Source organism: Neophocaena asiaeorientalis, unplaced genomic scaffold (genome assembly GCF_003031525.2).
Source record: "Neophocaena asiaeorientalis asiaeorientalis breed wild unplaced genomic scaffold, Neophocaena_asiaeorientalis_V1.1 scaffold367, whole genome shotgun sequence".
Classification (NCBI taxonomy): Eukaryota; Metazoa; Chordata; class Mammalia; order Artiodactyla; family Phocoenidae; genus Neophocaena; species Neophocaena asiaeorientalis.
In genome coordinates this window covers 692,205-707,948 of record NW_020174043.1, presented here as the reverse complement: position 1 = coordinate 707,948, position 15,744 = coordinate 692,205, and the positions used below count along the sequence as shown (strand labels likewise).

Sequence of the window (15,744 nt, the reverse complement as noted above, 5' to 3'; positions counted from 1 at the left end):
ATATATATATATATATATATATATATATATATATATATATATATATATACACAATATATTATTGGGTTGGCCAAAAGTTTCATTCAGTTTCTTCCATAAGATGGCTCTGGGAGCACTTAGTTGTCTTTAACTTCCTTCGAAACAATTTTTTTAGATTGTATGTGCAGTGTATGGAGAAGGTGCTGTGACTGATCGAACGTGTCAAAAATGGTTTGCCAAGTTTTGTGCTGGAGATTGCTCATTGGACAATGCTCCATGGTCGTGTAGATCAGTTGAAGTTGATAGCGATCAAATCGAGACATTAACTGAGAACAATCAACATTATACCACTTAGGAGATAGCCAACATACTCAAAATATCCAAATCAAACGTTGAAAATCATTTGCACCAGCTTGGTTATGTTCATCGCTTCGATGTTTGGGTTCCACATAAGTTAAGTGACAAAAACCTTCTTGACCGTATTTCCACATGAGATTCTCTACTTAAACATAATGAAAACGTTCCATTTTTAAAACAAATTGTAATGGGCAATGAAAAGTGGATACTGTACAATAATGTGGAATGGAAGAGATCGTGGGGCAAGTGAAATGAACCACCATCAACCACACCAATGGCCAGTCTTCATCCAAAGAAGTTGATGTGTATATGGTGGGATTGAAAGGGAGTCCTCTCTTACGAGCTCCTTCCGGAAAATCAAATGATTAATTCCAATAAGTACTGCTCCCAATTAGACCAGCTGAAAACAGCACTCGATGAAAAGCGTCCAGAATTAGTTAACAGAAAATGCACAATCTTCCATCAGGCTAACTCAAGATGGCATGTTTCTTTGATGACCAGGCGAAAACTGTTACAGCTTGTCTGGGAAGTTCTGATTCATCTTTCATATTCACCAGACATTGCACCTTCAGATTTCCATCTATTTTGGTCTTTACAAAATTCTCTTACTGGAAAAAATTTCAATTCCTTGGAAGACTGTAAAATGCACCTGGAACAGATCTTTGCTCAAAAATATAAAAAGTTTTGGGAAGATGGAATTATGAAGTTGCCTGAAAAATGTCAGAAGGTAGTGGAACAAAAGGCTGAATACGTTGTTCAATAAAGTTCTTGGTGAAAATGAAAAATGTGTCTTTTATATTTACTTAAAAACTTAAGGCACTTTTTGGCCAACCCAATAATTATGTATTATGGCAATTTTCTATCAGATGTAAGTAAACGATTGAAAATCTTGAAGAAAGCAGCACCCTTTTCTAGCTCAGGGAAAGACACTCTATGTACTAGGTTATTGCTGATATAAAGTTGTGTCCCAGGGGTATAACCAAACACCTCTAAGCAGGCTAATTACATTAGATTCTTTTGATTATAGATGGAGCAGTGATTTGTCCTCACTATAGACATTAATTCTGATTATAGATTTGTCTTCTCAGCCTAAAGCACTTCTTCCAAAATTGTCACCTGTGAACTTACTAAATGCATTCTTTACAATAATTGTATCCTATACAATGTTGTTTCTAACTAAGGAATTTAATTTACCACTGTAGAAACAATGGTCAATAGAAATAAAACAACTGTCTGTTTCTACCACTGCTAACAAGACCTTGGTTGGTACATAAAATCTGCCTGAATGTGATATGTGGGGTTGAAATAAAAAATTTATTAAAATCATGATCATGTTATTTTCTGGTGAGCAAAATGACCCCTAAAGATATAATAAAATGGTTTTTATTTTAAACTACTAAGTTTTGGGGTAGTTTGTTACACAACAATAAATAACCATGAAGGTATGATGGCCCCAAGATTAGCACTAGTTATGAGATCTTAACTTCATCTGGATAGAGTTGATTAAAGTTAAGAGTGCACTTCTTAATACCCTTCTCTCTATCTCTCTTCTTTCCTTCTCTCCTTCTTCCCTCCCTTCCTTCCTTCCTTCCCTCCCTCCCTCCCTCCTTCCTTCCTTCCTTATCTCCTTTCTTCTCTTACTTTCTTCCTTCTTTATTCTTTCCTTACTCTCATCTTTCTTCCCTTCCCCTTCCTTCCTACCTCCCTGTATTCTTTCTGTCTAATATTTCTCAGTCCTGTACTCTGAAGGAGATACATGAAGACTGTCAGAGCCACCAATCTTGTTTGCTCGTACTCATTATTAGTTTTATGTTATGTCCTATTTGACTAGAGTATAGGTAACCTGTACTTAACCCTCCTAAACCTTATTCAATATTTCCCACAGTCTTATTTTAATTAATTAATTAATTAATTTTTGGCTGCATTGGGTCTTCGTTGCTGTGCACAGTCTTTCTCTAGTTGTGGCAAGCGGGAGCTGCTCTTTGTTGCAGTGTGTGGGCTTCTCATTGCAGTGGCTTTCCTGCTGAGCATGGGCTCTAGGCATGCAGGCTTCAATAGTTGTGGCACGCAGGGTCGTAGCTGTGGCTCAGGAGCTCTAGAGCTCAGGCTCACTGGTTGTGGCGCACGGGCTTAGTTGCTCCATGGCATGTGGGATCTTCTGGGGCCAGGGCTCGAACCCATGTCCCCTGCATTGGCATGGCGGATTCTTAACCACTGTGCCACCAGAGAAGTCCTTTCCCACAGTTTTAAAAGTGTCAGTCTTTACTCTGCCATCGTTGGGCTAGTCTGGGGCCATGAATGAGTAAAAGAAAGGACCTAGGGTCAGCAGCAGAGGTGTACCCTTTCCCTAGTTTATCATATCTAAAATGAGTTGCCTTTCTGTGTTACTAATCTGTATTTTACATTCTCTAACACATTCACATAAATAGTTTACTCCTCCTATAGCTTTTGCCAAAGCAGGAATTAGGAGCCCAGTCTTAGACTAACTGTGTCATGATCAAGTTGCAGGGTTGTGGGGTAGCCTAGAGTTTAATGTATTTGGGTATGCTGCTTTAGCCAATTTATTGGGTCACTTATAGTGCCAACTTTGAATGGAGGTCAGAATAATGGAAAGATTTCTATCTGGTGTAGGCTATAGTTAGAACAAGACTCTTCTTCTCTGCCATTATGGGTGGAAATAATGGGAACTGGTAATAAAGAGTTTTGGGATAGAAAAACATTGATATCTTATGGACTAATAAATTTGGGTCCAGCATCTTAGCATATATTTATGGTCAATAAAAGCACTAAGAAAAGAGAGGTGAGGAAATTCTTCTTAATAAGCATTATGGATTAGAAGATTTATTCTGTGGATGTCAATTACTGAATTTATGAACAAGCCATTATAGTTGAAGAATGGAGGAAATGCTACTTTTGAACAGCAGAGTTGCATAAAACAGCATCTGATAGTGTCACTGCTGATAGGTTCCCATTGCTGGAAGTGTCTTCCACCCCATCTCCCACCCCACATTAAGACATTCATCGACAACAATTTTTTATGAAAATATATAAAATTATATACTCTCAGAAATCATAGATCTTACATATCATGAAATTTACTAATAGAAACAGATATGAACAAAAATCAGGCATCAGGCATAGGAATAACATTTTCCTCTCTTGCAATGCCCTAAACTTTTAAATTATTTCTTTTAAGCATTGGTATGTATTTTGGTTTCAGAGATGCAGGCTAACATTGATTATATGTGGTAGATGTGAGCTCAAAGGAAGCTGTTTAAATTTGGGACTTAGTTTTAATACTCTATTAATCATGTAAGCTGGAGAGTGTATACACATAACCTCTACTTTATAGTCAGATTTGTTTCAGAGAAGCAGTCTAGATGAACCAAGTAGACTCTGATAAAGTCATATTATATAATTTCATTGGTTATTTTCCTTATAGTAAATTATTTTAACATTTTTACAGGGAGGTTTACAAGGACAATACAGACGTAGGTGTCTACAAGGAGAAAGTGAATAAGTTACATACATGGTATGGATTTTTCCCTTTCTAGGTTCTGTACCTTGGGAGTAAGAAGAACAGAGAGAAACTAATTAATTATATTGGAATTTTTCAATAATGGTGGGGGCAGTGGGATTAGACATATTCTGCCTTGTACACATTATCCTGCCCATCATGTTTCTGAATTCATATATTCACTGGATGTGTTAAAACTTATTAAACCATACAAGTTTGCTTTTAAAGAAAAAAAAAAAAACAACACTTTTTCAGTGAAAGAAACACAGAAAAGAACTGAGGCCATGTGACTTACCTGTCTTATCATATGCTACATTAACCATAAAATATAGTGTTATATTTTATTGAAATGTTAGAAGACTATAGCATATGAGATTAAAGGTGCTGTTTATCAGGATACTGTATATTTTTTGACCTAATAAGAAAAAAGTGTTCAGTTCTTCCCATTTTCAGATTTCATGGATTTTAAAATCCATGTGTTGGAAGTGGGAATGAGTTCCCTCAGAAATACACCTTATCAATCACCAGTAAATTTTTACCATTCTTGCCAAGTGAAAATGTTAGAACTTACATTATGGATCACCACAATGGTCCCATCGTTGTTGGAAATTAAGCCTGCCACCTGTCTCTTTGGGGACCCTCATGACTCAGTCAATAGGTAAACTGTGCAGTTGTATCACTCTCTGAAATGACTAATCCTGATGAGCAGAGGAACAAAAATTTCTATAATATGGGAGGATATGGAGATATGAGAATGGAATATAAGGATTCCTGAGGTTATGCATCATATCACAACATCAAGTGATAAAAGAGTAACTCCTGGTATTTGGTTAATTTTCCAAATTTCATAATATCAGTGTAATGCTTTTCTTCTTGCTGCATCACACCTGGAGGATCATAACAAGGGATTTTCCTTCTCATCAGCCACTAACAGTTAAAGTATAAGCATCAAAAGTAGCATCAGTCAGTAACATTGTTCATCCTAGGGTATTTAAGCTGAAGCCAGTGAGACAGAGAGAAGAGAGAGAGGGGAGAGAGAGATGAAAGAGAAGGTGAAGCTCCCTTTTCATATCTGTCTGTGGCAAGGGCAGCACCCAGCAATGGTACTGGGAGTTTCCTGACCAAATTGTCTCTGCAGTGTAGCCTGTGAAATATCTTTATTTTTTTCTAATTTCTAAATATCTATACTGGTATTATTTATCATTATAATCATTAATTATATGATCCACTTATATCACACCAATAAAACCCCTATTTGTTTAAGATAACCAGAATTAGCTTCTATTGTTTACAAAATATGGATTGATATTGTCTTTTTGTGTTTAGTGTTGTTTTTGCAAATTTTGTTGCCAGATTCTTATTCCTTTTTAAGTAACTATTTTTTTCTGCCTGGAAACATCTCTACACTTGTTGCTTTTTAATTTTTATTTTTTTTTCTTCTGCTTTGAAACAATATTTTTACAGGTTTACTTGTTTTAATAGCATCTCATTTACCTCATTTTTCTCCCTATGCAATCCCTGTTAGAAGGATAAGTGAAATTTTGGATCATCTGGTATGTTACATTTTCATTCACAATTTTCATATTTTTGTTCATATCACTTGCATTTTAGAAGAAAAATCAATTTCTGCCTTCAAAATCAGATTTTCATTGTCATCTATGTTCATAGTGCTATTCAGTCCATTAATTGAATTTTTTTTCCAACTTAGAAAAAATGTACTAAAATTTCAAAAATCTGGTTATTTCTACTAGATAATAGCTTGTTTTTCTTACTTTTATGGATATTTGGTACATTATAATTATAACATTTAACATTTAAAATTTCTCACTTGAAAATATCCTTTTAGAGTTAAATTTTCTGTAATTTCATTACTCACATTCATTTGGTTTTCCCAAAATGTTTAATTTCCTGTTCTATTGTTTTTTTTTTTTGGCAGTTGAAAATCAGTATTTGCTTGTTCTTAAATGTAGGATTTGATTATACTAGTATATTTAGTAGTATATTTATATACTAGTTACAATATATAAATAAATAGTAGTATATAGTAATGTATTTAATATCTCAATTTATAAATCCCTTTTAGGTTCTGGATCTCCAAATCAAATGCTACTATATATTGAGACTTTCTCTCTTTGGTCACAATATTAGTTGAAACCTGATGATCTTAAATTAAAAATAGGGTAGAGAAAGTTATTTCTAATGTGGTACCTTTATAATCTGGGTATAAATGTTATATTTGAAAAGTATGAGAGTGCTTGATTTAAATCAATTAACTTATTTTAAAGGGATTGGTACCATGTTTTACAATGGGTAACCTAGCTCTTAACTTCATAGATGTTCTATACCAAGCTTCTCAAATTTTGATGAATTCACAAACTATCTTGCAATTTTGTCAATTATACCTCAATAAAGCTGACAAAAAGAACAAGATGATATTGCTTTAAATAGAAAAAAAAAACAGTAATGAATATCACCATATATATTTCCAAAGTTATTTGAATTGGCATACAGGATTGCTTGTCAGTGAAGCTGCTGTTATACCTGCTGGAATCCCATGATAAAATTGTGATATTTTGCTGACTAGAAGACATTAACTCAAGTCCTTAGAGACCTGCAGGATCCATATCTGGCCTCAATGCTCCACCACTCCCTGCTCAGCTCCTAGTCTGTAATGTTGAAAGGATCACCTTCAGTCGCTCTTGATCTAATGGGCATCTAGACTCTCCTTTAGTATGTCAGAAGTTGCTGGAAAGCATTGTTAGTTCTTGGTATTGTTTTACTTCTTATACTATTAGCTAGAGTAAATGCTATGAAAAATAAACCTTTTCTTGATTTTACCTTTGGAGAAACCTGATCTTTGTAAGACTAAATAATCCTCGTCTGCTGACCTGCTTGGGAGATGTATGGCATTTGGGCTATAAAAGTCTCTTAGTTTCTGGATCTTGAGGCCTTTGGATCCTAAGTCCCTTTTAGAAATTATTATTTAACTAGTGGCACTGTCATATATCTGACCCCAGGTACACTATTATTCCTCTCTTGCATCTCCAATATCTGTGACCTATAATTAGGAACTCATCCTAAAACTTGCACTGGAGTTGTTGTTTTCTATGTACCTTTTTGTCTTTCTCTGGTCTCCTGGAATTATCTGGAAATACTTCAGGGTAGCACCTGGATCCTAGCACCAAACAGATACTTAACTTACTTATTAAGCAGCTCTATATTTTTCTAACCTGTTGGGAGTTATCATTGCTATTGCCTATCAACATAGGGAGAAGTCCAGGGGGAGCTAATTGTATTACATTAATAAATGTCCCTTTTGTCTTACTCCAGATTTTGCTACTGCTCTTTTTTCTTAGTTTACTGTAAGTTTAAGGATTCCTGGCATTAATCTTATTCTATATTTGTTTTCTCCAGAGCTTAATTTGAACTATGATTCTTCGTTCTATTCTCTATCTGTTCTTTTAGCCATTTATCTATTTATCTACTTTTATTTATCAACTATGAAGTATTAAAACATACAATACTAAAGTAGAAAGAATGGTATGAATCTCTAAAGACTCATCACCCAAATTATTCAGCTTGCTATCAGAAGTTTGTTGCCTTAGCTTTATCTAACCTGTTTTGTGTTTGTTAGCTTTTCACTACTGAAATAGTTTACAGCAAGTCCCCTTCTTTATGCCATTGCCTTTCTATATCAGTTTACATCTCTTAAAAAATGCCTATTTTATTACATAGGAGCAATGCTATCATGACCCATGAAATTAAAAATAAGTTCTTGGTATCATTTGATATTTACTTTACATTAAATTTCCCAATGGTTACAAAGTATACCTTCATATTTTGATTTGTTTGAGTCAGGATTTCAATGTTTGACTCTTTGTGACTTTATTTAACTTATAATTCTATTTACCATGTCCCTGTGGGTAAGAAGTAAAAGTTACTTCTAATGGTTTAATAAGATTTTAGTTCAAATGTTGTGGTTAGGAATGCTTTAGAAGTTGTGCTATGTACTCCATATTTGTCAAATCCCAAATAATAATTGATTGTCTCATTTTTAGTGATGTTAAGCTTGAATATTAGATTTATGAAGTTTTCTATCAACATTTTATAAAAATAGTTACACATTAAGAATCTTTGTTTGAATTAGTGTTTCAATAGGGTTTCTAAACTTCTGATTTTCCAGTTCTTTCCACAATTCTTAGCTGGACTTCTGTAGAGAATAATTCCTCTCATCAGCTAGGGCTATTTTGTTAACCAGAAATATAGTTATTTCAGAAAAGACTAATTATTTCTCTTTGTTTGACACTTTTATTACAATATTGGTGACCTAGTTGCTTCCCATAGTAAAACTGGAGTTTTATATGTTCAATCTGAATCAACTTTAGTCATTTTTTAAAACACTCAAATCCCTTCTTCAATCAAGTGAACCCCTTCAATCTATCTTTGAAAAGTTATTTGCTTTGTGGCACAGATATTCTACTCTCATTTCATACATCTTGACAAGATCCAGGATTTGTCATTTCTTCAAGGAGTCTTGGCTCCTTTAAGTGGGGAATATATCTGGAGACCATATCTAAGCACTAGTCATGCTTGTTTCTACTGAGCCATTATTGCTTCTTGGTCCTTACATGGGTAGAACTAAACATTTATTTTCTAAAGACAAGCCCCTAATGATACTTCAAATTTAAATTTTAAGGGATTTAGTAAATTACTTCATTTTAAGAGAATCTCTTTAAAAAAAAGTTTTAAATTTATTTTCTTTTTGGCTGCATTGGGTCTTTATTGCTGCATGCAGACTTTCTCTAGTTGTGGTGAGCGGGGGCTACTCCTCGTTGTCGTGCGCAAGCTTCTCATTGTGGTGGCTTCTCTTGCTGCAGAGCACGGGCTCTAGGCGTGCGGGTTCAGTAGTTGTGGCACATGAGCTCAGTATTTGTGGCTTGCAGGCTCTAGAGTGCAGGTTCAGTATTGTGGCACACAGGCTTAGTTGCTCCACGGAATGTGCGATCTTCCCAGACCAAGGCTCGAACCCGTGTCCCCTGCATTGGCAGGCAGATTCTTAACCACTGTGCCACCAGGGAAGTCCAAATTACTTCATTTTATACTTTCTTTTCTGTTATGCTCATGTCCTGGTTCTGAACAGCATTAATAAAGTAATTTATCTGCTTTATTCAAATATATATACAATATGTGAAGGATATATACATTTCTAAATATGAATATAACTACTAACAATAAAACTATGGATTGAGGTGAACACTTTTCTTGCCTTTTCTGCCTGTTAACTTTATATCTTACTATTTAACTGGATTCTGTTATTGTTTGCAGTCATTTCTTCATATATTTTTTGTTTCCCCAAAATTCATTTTTTTTGTTTGTCACAGAACTTTATAACTTTTCCATTACAATCAATATCTCTCCAATTGCCTCTGTCTAGTTGCACTGGCTAAAACTCCCAACACCACTTCAAATATTAGTTGCAAAAGCATTTACTATAGTGCAGCAGCTGTTGTAAATTTCTATTCAGGAGTATTAGCAGCATCTGAATTTTTAAAATTTTTATTTTATATTGGAGTATAGTTGATTAACGATGTTGTGTTAGTTTCAAGTGTATAGCAAAGTGATTCAGTTATACATTTACATGTATTTATTCTTTTTCAAGTTATTTTCCCATTTAGGTTATTACAGAATACTGAGCAGAGTTCCCTATGCTATACAGTAGGTCCTTGTTGGTTGTCTATTTTAAATATAGCATTGTGTACATGTCAATCCCAAACTCCCAGTTATCTCTCCCCCGACCCTTCCTTGTATTACTGCTTTTCTTTTTTATAAATTTTCCATCCTCATTTCCTTCTATTCTTTTTCTTCTATGCTTACCAAATTATTTGTACATAATTCCTTCTATGTCTGATGTCCACACTGTCTCTTCAAACTGTGTTTTTTGTCTTTTAGCATGCCTTGTAATTCTTTTGTTGCTGTTGAAAGTGGGACAGAGTGTACTGGGCTAAAGGCACTGAGGTAAAAAGGTTTCAGTATGAGGCTTCATGTTTATCTCTCTATGAGGTAAACTGTGTTTATTGTTTCCTGTAGCTTGGTGTAAGAAGCTAAATTTTCCTCTGGTGGTTTTTGTCTCCCTTGTTAGCTTTGGGTGTCCCTAGAGGCTTCTTGATTTTTTTGTGGTGAATTAATAAATGTTTTATTTTTAAATAATTTTAGATCTAGAGAAGTGTCAGGAAGATAATAAGGAGAGTTCTTGTATAGTCTTTACCTAGCTAGCACTAATGTTAACATCTTATATAACCATGTACATTTATCAAAACTATGAAATCAACATTGGTATAATACTATTAAGTAAACTAAAGGCCTTATTTGTATTTTATAAGTTTCTCCACAGCAGGCTTTCTTTAAAGTTTTTTTTTCCAGTTTTATTGAAATATAATGAACATATAAGATTATATAACATTAAGGTATATGATGTAATGATTTTTATACATATATATATTGCAAAATACGACAATAAAGTTAGTTAACACATTCTTCAACTGATATAATTATAATTTTGTTGCTGTTGTTTTATGGTAAGAAAATTAAAACTCTACTGTTATAGTAACTTTCAAGTATACAATACAGTATTGTTAATAATACCATGTTGTACTTTAGATCTGTGAAACTTATTCATCTTATGATCAATGTTTGTACCCTTTGACCAATATCTCCTCATTTCCTCCACCTATCAGCCCTTTGCAACCACCATTCTACTCTCTGTTTCTGTGAGTTTGATGTTTTCAGATTCCACATATAAGTGAGATCACACAGTATTTGTGTTTCCCTGTCTGACTTATTTCTCTTAGCATAATGCTTTCAAAATCTATCCAAGTTGTCACAAATGGCAAGACTCCTCCATTTTCATAGCTGAATAATATTCCATTATCATGTGTCCACAGTGGCTGCAAAGTCTGTTGGGGTCTTCAGTGGCACCTTTAGGTCCAGGGGCTTGGGATCCGGGCAAGCAGCGGTGGTGGCTGGAGTCAATGGTGTGCACACATTCAGCTGTAGGGGGCCAGCTTCAGATGCCTTATGCTATTAGAGGCCAATTGCAGACACATATGTAGTGGTGAGGGCTACGGCCAACAGCAAGGGCCAGGGACAACTGTGGGCACACTGGCAGATGCAGGCCTCTGGTTGTTGTTGGATACTCCTGTGGTTTCAGGGTCTCCCAATTGGCACATGGCAGATGGCAGGGGGCATCTCCCCATGCCCATGGGTATGATGCATGTGACAGTGGAGGCCAGTGATGGGTGTTGAGCCAGTGGGTTGGAGGGGCCAACTGCTGGCAAGCCTGGTGGTACAGGCAGTGACAAGGGATAGGGCTGTATCTAGGCCCACAAGGACCTGTGGGACCCCTATGTCAGTATGCACACCTATGGCAGCAAGGTCTTACTTAGGGCACACAGTGGTGGATGCCAGTAACAAGGGTCTGACCAGGGACATGCAGATGCACAGCTGGGTTGAGCCCAGTGGTGCAGGCTGTGGGAGTCATGGCTGTGGGTGTGCACTTCTGCGGCTGCAGGGTCTCACATGGGCCCATGGCAGATGGCAGGGCACATCTCAACATGAGGACCCGTGACAGGGGTCAGGCCGATGATGTGCAGGTACATAGCTAGAAGGGTTAGGCCCAAGTGCATGCATGGCAGTGGGCTCAGCCATGGGGGTTTAGGCCAGTACCTTGCAAGAGAACAGCCACAGAGGGCTGGGTTGGCTGCCAGTGTAGGGGTCCTTTAATACTAGGACTTTCTAGAGATTTTAACACAAACTTGTCCATATTGAGCCTCAGGAATTCATCAATTACAGTTTAGTTGTTCTTTCTCTGTTCCTGGTTCCCACAAAACAGAAAACTTCAGTAAGCTGTGATTCTTTATCTCCTTGTCTGTCTCTCCAACTCTGGGAATAGAAGTTTACCCTGACCTCAATTCTTTTGTGGATCTAAGGAGAGATGTATATTTTTAGTTTGTTCATCCTTTTTCTTGTTGGGTGCCTGGGAATGACAACTTTCAAGCTCCTTACATGTTGAACTAAACACCAGAAGTGACCCTCCAATTCTGTACATTTAATTCCTTCTCTTTGAAATACCTAAAATGATCTCTGTTTTCCACACAGGACTAAATCATATATCACAAAAATTAATAAAGATTAATCATATTATCTAAAATTATAGTAATACCTACCTGACAAAGATTAATATCAATGGTTAAAAGGGAATCTCTGAGAAGAGGGACTTTAGGAGGAGAGACATTTAATATTTTTTAGCATTTTTGAATATTTTATTTTCACTCAGTGCAAGTATTATGTTTCCAAATTTTAAAGAAAGTTATTCGGGAAAGAAACAGATAGGGGGAGGGAAGATAAGGAGATAATGAAGAGGAAGGAGGATAGGAGCCAAGAAAGGAAAGAGAATGGTATGGACTTAAAAAGTTATTCACAACCTAAAAGTTAAGAGTTATGTTTTATTCAGTGGGAATTTTTAGGTCTTCAAGCCAGGGAGGCAGCATCTCAAGTAACCCTGAGAGAAGTGTTCCAAGGAGGTGAGTGGGGGGGAGCCAGGTTATATGGAAGTTTTGTAACAAATGACAGGTAGTCAGAACTTCAAAGGATCATTGTAAATTAAAGAAAACCAGATATCTCAAGTTAAGGAATTTAGCGCTTTTCTATATATGGGAAGATTCAAGAGTCTGGGCTCACTGGAATCATTCCTTTGATATGTACCTCAGCTATCTGGGCCCGGTATCCTGTGTTTTCACATCCTGAGTTTCCTCAGGGCTCACCGTAGGGAATGGCTGTAGTCTGACAGCTGCTAGATGGTAGATATTCTTTCCTTTCTGAGTTTCCTCAGGACTCACTGGCTCATGGTGGAGGGCTGCAACTGCTGATGAATGTGACATCCTTTATTTACTGATATGGCAGGAAATATTCCATTTCTCAATGGAAAGAAGAAAAGGGAAAAAAAATCATAGAAACAGTTGATACTGGTTATTAATGTGTTACTAGTAGCTTCCAACAGATAGAGGACCATTTCAATACAGGAAGATGTCAAGAAGTAAGAGATTGATAAACATATATACTGTATATATCTATATATTTTATTTTTGAGTATGAAAGCACTTTATTTTTATTTATTTATTTTTATACAGCAGGTTCTTATTAGTTATCTATTTTATACATATTAGTGTATATATGTCCAACCCCAGTCTCCCAATATTTAAACTGCATGTTCATTTCCTTTTCGGAAAGGTAGAGAGAAGTAATACAATATATAAAGTCTAACTGGATTAAAGGGAAATTTTAGTATTTTGTTTAAAATAGGTCATTGTTTTGTTTAAAATGGGATCAATGGCTGAGGGTCAAAAGAGTTATTGATAGCAGGTGAGAGAGAGATTAGACATTTGATAATGTATTCTCCCGGAGGATATGGAGACAGGTGGATCTGAAAGCACCAGTATTTAAAAAAATGATGCTATTAAACTGTGTCCCCTCCTGGGAAAAGTTTAGGTGTCTGTTATAAAAGGACACCTTTTTCCTGGGCAAAATAACTAAAGCAAAACTGAGAGATAGGATTGCTTAACCAGGCATCTGACAATAAATAGGGGGGATGGTCCCTGCACCGATTTTATACATATAACCTCGGAAAAATCCTTTAGTGCTCTCTGTGTTAGTTACCTCATCAGTAATATAAGTATAATAGGGATTTGGGGAAGCTTGGTGAGATAATGTCTCTAATGTGTATTTAGAAATAAATTAAAGAAATTAGTTTCTTGCGTGTACAGCCACTGGCAAGAGTGATAAAGTGAATGTTTGTGGCAGGTGCTGTGTCAGAGGATCCTTCAGGAAAATATATTCACACCTTTAAACTTGTGAATAAGCCAACATAAAACACTGGTTATGGCTTAAAAGAACTTTAAATTTGCTATTTAGACATTGTTAGCAAACTCAAAATCCCTACGTGGAAATAATCTACATTATATTTATTAATACAAATCTCAAATTCTATCTTATAAACCAGGCCAAACAGTGAAAACTTTTCCAGTTTCTACACTTATCATTCCGCAATTGCATTTAACTTAGAAATAATTAATTAGAAAGGAGTTTTTTTAAAACTGAAGTATACTTGATTTACGATGTGTCAATTTCTGCTGTACAACAAAGTGACTCAGTTATACATATATGCATTCTTTCTTATATTCTTTTCCATTATGGTTTATCCCAGGACATTGTATATAGTTCCCTATGCTATACAGTGAGTGTATAATTCTTAAATTACCACTGATCTATCTATATTGTATTCTGATATTATTATCATTTGGAAGTTTTAGGAAAGTTTATCTTTCTGTAGGAAACATGTAAGCTGTCTCCTGAGTCTTTTTTTTTTCCCCCTTAGTGTCAATATCCCAGGGAATGATTAAATCAGAAATTACAAGGCAGGATTAAGACTGACAAGAGAGAAAAATTCTAATTCATTCTCTCCCTCTGTCTGTCTGTCTGCCTCTTTTTCAGCCAAGCTTCCCTGGTATGAAATAGGAAAAAAAAAAAAAAAGCTCAAAGAAATTGACAAATGCTTGAAGGTGAGAAAGATGGGCTATGTAACATGGTTGCTAAGTAAGAAAATGAGGCAGAAATGTATCCATATAAGCTAAGTCAGCTCCTTAATTTGAATATGCAATTTAGTGTGTGATGTATACCTAGTCTGTTTTTGTCCTTAGTCTGTTTTTCCTTTCTTGATTACAACAGAGGAAACCTCAAATGTATGTCAAAGGAAAGAAATTCCTTATAAGAGAAGAATTGTTATTATTTTGAAAAGAGACCTACAAAACAGTTTATGCAAATTACCCAATAGATAGGTTCTTAAACACCAAAGGTATGAGTAGACATTTGTGGGGCTAAAATGATACAAAAAATCATCCCATACCTCAGATGAGTTTTAAATATTTTAGCTTATATTAACAATATCATTGAAATTATACAGTTTTTGTGTATTTGTACTTGATAATTAAAGAAGGAAAGATGTTCCTTGAGTTTGTGATGTTTGTGGCATTAAGAATGAACCAGATTTCACAAGCCCAAGGTAACTCACAAAGACAGAAGTCAGGCTAGGCCCGTCTCAGGTCCAGCCACCTGATGATTTTACTACCTTGAAAAATTAATGTTTGTTTTACATTAAGAAATTATGATAATTTGTTTCATTTGTGCAATGATGAGCAGTGGAATTAAATTTCTTGGTCAATATCTTAAGTAATATTTTTCCAGAGAATAGAAACATAATACCAATGAAACTGTCTCTGAGTATCTTATGATCAAGATTAAAGATGTTTAAGTATGGCTTCTGTGGGAGGTTGTGCCATGAAAGAAAAACTCAGCCAGTGAGATGTTTGCAAACAGGCAAAGAAACAAAATTGGTTTCTGTAACAGCTAACAAAAAAGAATTTTGGAAACATAGAAATAGACAGTCTGAAAAGGTAATTCCTAGTCCCAGGAATTCAGGTAGGAAATTGGCCAAATGAAACAGGAGAATTAAGGTTGAAAGCTTTATGAAAATTCAACCCTATAGAAATAATTGTGTAGAAATCTAGGGAAAACATTAAATGCCAAGATGACTATCAGGAAAATGAGTGAAGGAGTTGAAAAGTATTATGGAGGAATTCTCTGCAATTGTTAATACCTTAGGAGGAAAGAAAAAGAGATCTCCATAAAGGCAAAACATTTAGTATATTCATAGGAAAGCATTTGCAGAAATCACTAATAATCTGGCAGAGGATTGACAGAGAAGGAAAATGACTTTATGTGGCTCTCCCAGTCCCAAAGAAGAAAGGAGAATGTCTACTCTGGCTATGTTGGATATCTGC

The 15,744-nt window shown here is 35.5% G+C and overlaps 1 pseudogene; it reads right to left on the bottom strand.

Annotated features, from left to right (window-relative positions):
* Window positions 1-11,672, bottom strand: part of LOC112405495 (ornithine decarboxylase pseudogene) — a 24,266-nt pseudogene extending 12,594 nt beyond the window's left edge.
* Between the last annotated feature and the right edge of the window lie 4,072 nt (window positions 11,673-15,744).